Source organism: Lactuca virosa, chromosome 8, assembly GCF_052849685.1.
Source record: "Lactuca virosa cultivar CGN04683 chromosome 8, Lactuca_virosa_CGN04683_v6, whole genome shotgun sequence".
Lineage (NCBI taxonomy): Eukaryota > Viridiplantae > Streptophyta > Magnoliopsida > Asterales > Asteraceae > Lactuca > Lactuca virosa.
The window spans coordinates 77,407,671-77,412,901 of record NC_136433.1 but is presented as its reverse complement, the minus strand read 5'-3'; the positions used below and the strand labels follow the sequence as shown (position 1 = coordinate 77,412,901).

General features: G+C 29.8%; 1 pseudogene; it reads right to left on the bottom strand.

Annotated features, from left to right (window-relative positions):
• Nucleotides 1–2,216: 2,216 nt before the first annotated feature.
• LOC145130507 (phospholipid-transporting ATPase 3-like) lies at nt 2,217–4,956 on the bottom strand (annotated as a pseudogene).
• Nucleotides 4,957–5,231: the final 275 nt, after the last annotated feature.

Here is a 5,231-nt window from a genome sequence, read left to right as displayed (position 1 = left end):
TCTAGTAAACAAATTTCAAAACTACAACAATTTAGTTAATACATTTTACATTTACCATCTTTTCACTAAAAAAAATGCCATGATGATTGGCGGTTTTAATAAATTTGGTCAATATATTAATAATATAGTATTGTACCATTTCTAGTAAACAAATTTCAAAACTACAACAATCTAGTTAATACATTTTACATTTACCATCTTTTCACTACAAAAAAATGCCAATTAGTGACCATTTAACAATAGAATGAGTCGTCACTAAATGATTTAGTGACCAAAATTCCGGTCGTCACTTTTCGTCACTATAGGTCCGTCACAAAACCGATTTAGTGACCAAATATAAATATGGTCACTAAATAGTGACTAAAATATACTTGTCACTAAATCTGTAACGACCCACTTCGTCACTAAATGTTGTCACTGATCAATGAAAGTCGTCACTATTTTATCTACTTAGTGACCAATAAAAGTCGTCACTGTTTCAATTAGTGACCATAGAAAGTGGTGACTAATTAGTGACTATAACAAGTCTGTCACTGATTTATCCTATTAGACAAAAAAAGGTCAATAATTAAGAGATTATTGAAATATTAAATGTCATTTTTAATATGAAATATAACAATATCCAATTAGACAAGAAAAAGCAATGCTATAAGTTTTTACAATACAACAACAATAACCAAATAAATCTTCACATTTATAATATGAAAATTAAATATCATTTTTAAAAAACAAAATCCATACATTTTATCCAATATTTCAAAAACAAACATATAAATATCAATGTGGATTAAAAGTATGTAATTGAGATAAACGTAAAAGCTCACTCATCATAAATTCTGTTTTCTTATTTTGCTCCTGTCGATATTTGATCTGCAAGTCTTGAAATTGTAGTTGTTCTTCTTTAATTACACGAATTTCCTCCTTTAAGGCTTTTGATTTTTCATTTTCCAATTCTAGTTCCATTTGTAACTTTTCTGTGCCTAAAACTTGTTTTTTCGAAACAGAATGCCCTTTTATATATCCCGGTATACGATGTAGTTTTTTCATACAAATTTCAGACGGCTAACAACAAGAAGAAGCTTCCTCATTTAGCAATTCATTATGCATAACAAAACAATTTATATTAAAAGTAAAACATAAATTATTCGTAAGTATGTCATTAATCATTTGATTTTTCTTTTTCAAAAAATGTCCAATCTTATAACGTTCAATCAATGATATTAAAACAACACTCGGGTCCTAATACAAACACTGTTCAGCTGTTATTGAAATGAGTTGTTAAAGTACAATGCTTAATAAGAAAGTGCAATCATGTAAAAGAATTAACAATTGTAAATATTATGGTTGAATATATTTGTGTGCTATAGCCTATAAGTTTATAACATCCTACTTTTTTTTTCTGTTACATCATTGTACTTTCAGTTGTTTCTTATTAAGGCATCGTAGTTTGATTCTTTAAAAATATATACCCAATAATACTAATGTTAACCAAATACAAAGCAAACTTTTATTAGAAGAAATGAGAGTATGATGCTGTAATAAACAAAGTAAAAAAAAGTACATCGCTATTTATTGCATGTTAAAGAAACTAAACTTTACCAATGTTTTAATGTTTTATCAGATAGTTGATATTTTGATGAATAATGTATATATTTTTACTAGAACTAGATCTAATAGCAGATTAAAACATGGTTAAATAAATAAGTTTTTTTTTTTTTTTACTAAAATCATCATTTTGTGGAAAATAATTAGGTTTCTCGTAACATAATGGTAATCCAACAAGTGAGAGGTCTGCATTTATCCATAACAAGTTATAATATTTTTTCAAACTAGCATACAAATGTCATATAATAATTCTTCTAAAATAACCGTATGAGAGAAGTTGGGCAGTAGTGTCACAATGTTGATTGATTTTGGGTAAATTTGTTACCTATTTTGACTGAGTATGTTGCCAGTAGGCGTCGCAACTTGTCCTGTTCGTGTTCGAACATATACAAATGGTCTTCCAGATAATGTGGAGCAAGTTTTAGGAGTGTGTTGGATAAAATTCCGACCTAATTGCATAGCAGCATAAGAATGTATGAATAAAATTACCATTTTACCCTTAAGAGTTGCTAGTTATTTCCGTTCGTTAAAATTGTTACCTGATACAATTTTAACTCAAACTAAGGCCCAACCTCCTTTAGATCAATTGATTTAGGACCTCCATTTTCCCTCTAGACATGATGCCTGTAAAAACGTATAACTTTTTATTTATTTTTGAAGAGTTAAATTTAATTTAATTTGATTAAAATCATGATAAGCAATTACCTGAAAGAAATGTAATTTGATTGATTAGCAAAAGTGATTCTACGTTTGGAATCAGGCTTGGGCACTGGAAAGAGATGCAGTCCTTTCATCAATCTATTCAATCACACAAACTATAAGATGTTAAAAAATAAAAATAAAAAAAAATTTCTAACTCAAGAAACATTGTTGAAGTTAAATCTATGAAAACATGAAGTCGAAATTAAATGAAATTGCAATGAAAGTCAGTATGACAATACAAGTGACTGTATACCTTGGTTGAAAAGTTGTTAAGAATCAGATACAAATGAATAAAATTACCATTTTACCCATATCATCTTCATAAAAACTAAAATCAAACCTAATTACGAATCCAAAATCTAATGATATCAGAACTAATAATAAATAATTTATTAGCCACCAACCTACCAGAATCTTCAAAAATCGTATGGGGTTGGCAGGATAATTTTTTTTATTAAAATATAAACTCAAGAACATTAATGATTTCGTATGAAACATCTTGAACATTTCCTATTTTCTAAATATTTGGTTCACGAACATACACCATTGTAGGCGTCTCTTCACCTTCAGGGAGTACCGTATGACATATAGCAAGGCATTTGCTCTATCGCAACTTCATCAGGTGATGCAACTTCATATTTAAGTTTATCCGACGTCTCTTCACGTCCAGGGAGTACCGTATGACATATAGCAAGGCATCGGAAAAATTCCTAAACAATCAACGAAAAAAAAAATCTTAATAAATTATTAAAAACTTATGTTAAAACATTTATATGAAATTAAATTAATTACCCTACACATCTGAACATTAAGCTCATTCCTCCAAGCACCAGACATAACTCTAGCATCATCAAAATTGAAACCCTTATCACGTGTTGCACTTGATGGTCTTTAAACCTGTGAGTTTTAAAAAAATAATAATTTAAAAAAGAAACAAAAGTTATATATTTGCATAAAGTTTTTTTTACAAATTTATCAATTGCAGTTGCATACCTCTTTAATGTCTACAACATTCTGTCTAGCTACTCCCATTTCAGTCTCACTAACACCATTTCCACCAATAGAACACTTAAATAACTCCATTAAATTTCTTGTTAAAGGTCCAGTTTTATCAGAAAAAACATACTCAACTTGCTCAAGTTCTTCATTCAGATTCGATGTTCTTGCTAATACAAGAGTGTTGGTTTCAACATGGTACATGTGCAAGTCATTCTTTATGAACTTAGTTGACTGAATAAACTTGATCATCTCAATAGAAATATAAAGGGAAATTGGAATGATTGGTGAATAGAGAGTAATCAGTGTAAAGATGCTTAAGAACAAAGACCACAAGTCTGTTTCCTAGATTAAACTGTTCAGATTCCACATTAACTTGAAGCTGTAGGTAATAATACCTCATGTCCACAAATAATGCACTGTGAAAGGGTAGAATATTATTAGCATGAGGAAATGTCAAAATGGGAAACAAAATTTTTGACTTATGAGCATGATAGTTGATAATACCTTCCTATAGCACCAATGAGACACAAAGTTAGGATAACACCAAAAAGAGTAGCGATTACTTTGTTAAGTTTCTTCTCAGGTGTACTCCTTTTTGAATGGACATTCATGGTGTTCGTTATTACCTGTATTTTACAGTTTAAACATAGTTTTGTAATTGTAATATTGTATACAGATAGAAAAGATAAGAAATGGAATAATTCAAAAAACCTTAGTCTCGTGTCCAGTAAATACTACAACCCCAACAATGTATTATGTATTGCATAGACTGCATCCCTGAAATTTCATAAAAATATATATAGAAAAGGAAATATTTAAACAATAAGAAAAAAGAAGAAGCATAATATTAATATCTTACTCTCAAAACAATTTGATTTGGACCAAGGGGTAGAGTTTGCTTTTGGACTATCAAATTAGCAGTGAAGGTATAAAGTGAATTATTTGGTTGTTCACATTGTATTTGGCCTGAAAATGTTATAAAGTCATCATGAATATAAAAATGAAAATCAATAATTTAAATTAAAAGCATAATAAACATATAATATAAGTTATATAACCTTTGAATTATGAGGCTTTCTCTTGTGTCACATAATCCAATGTCTTCTCCATAACTTTCCTGATTTTAAGATTGGTTTCACCATCCAAATTTGCAGTCTATGAACATGGAAAATGCATAAAGTAATATGAATCAAATAAAAAATCAACTGAAATTCCTTTTAATTAATGAACTTGGACTGAAACAGACCTCGATAGAGTAAATGCCATTAGGATTTGTAGATGCAAGGAGTAATAAATCTGTTGGAAAGAACTCATCTTCCTTCACCTACAACAACCAGATGAACACTAAGATTTGCATTCAACTTTAATAATAGTAATAATAATTATTGATTGATTTGTAAATGTAGAAATGGAGCATACTTAATCAAACAATATCCCCAATCTGCAGTGACCTCCACGGTATAGATTCCCATGTTTTGTCTTGCATCAAGTCAATAGGAGAGTTGTTTATTGTCATATCATTTTGAAGACGCTTCTGTTTTTGGTATAGGAATGAGAAACATAAGCAATAATTGCACTCTTAATGCTTACCCAATCTTCAAAAGCCTCCTTGACAAGAGAGACGAAAAGCACAATACTTAGTGGGATTACATTTGTGAATTAACTAACAAGAGTGCATAAGAAAAGAAGTGTGTTATCACTCAATCGATTGACTTATCTAATCATGCAATATCTGGCCAATATGATTTTTCTTCATTTTGCAATGATGGGGTCGATTGATTAGCAATTGAACAATCAATTTGCAGGAAAGTGATGTATGTGACATGAGAGCAATATATTTAGCTACATTGATGGTCAGAGCGGAGAAAAGAGTATGGAGTACCTGTTTGACTTTTAGTAGAGAACAGAGGTGCGTCAATGGAAGG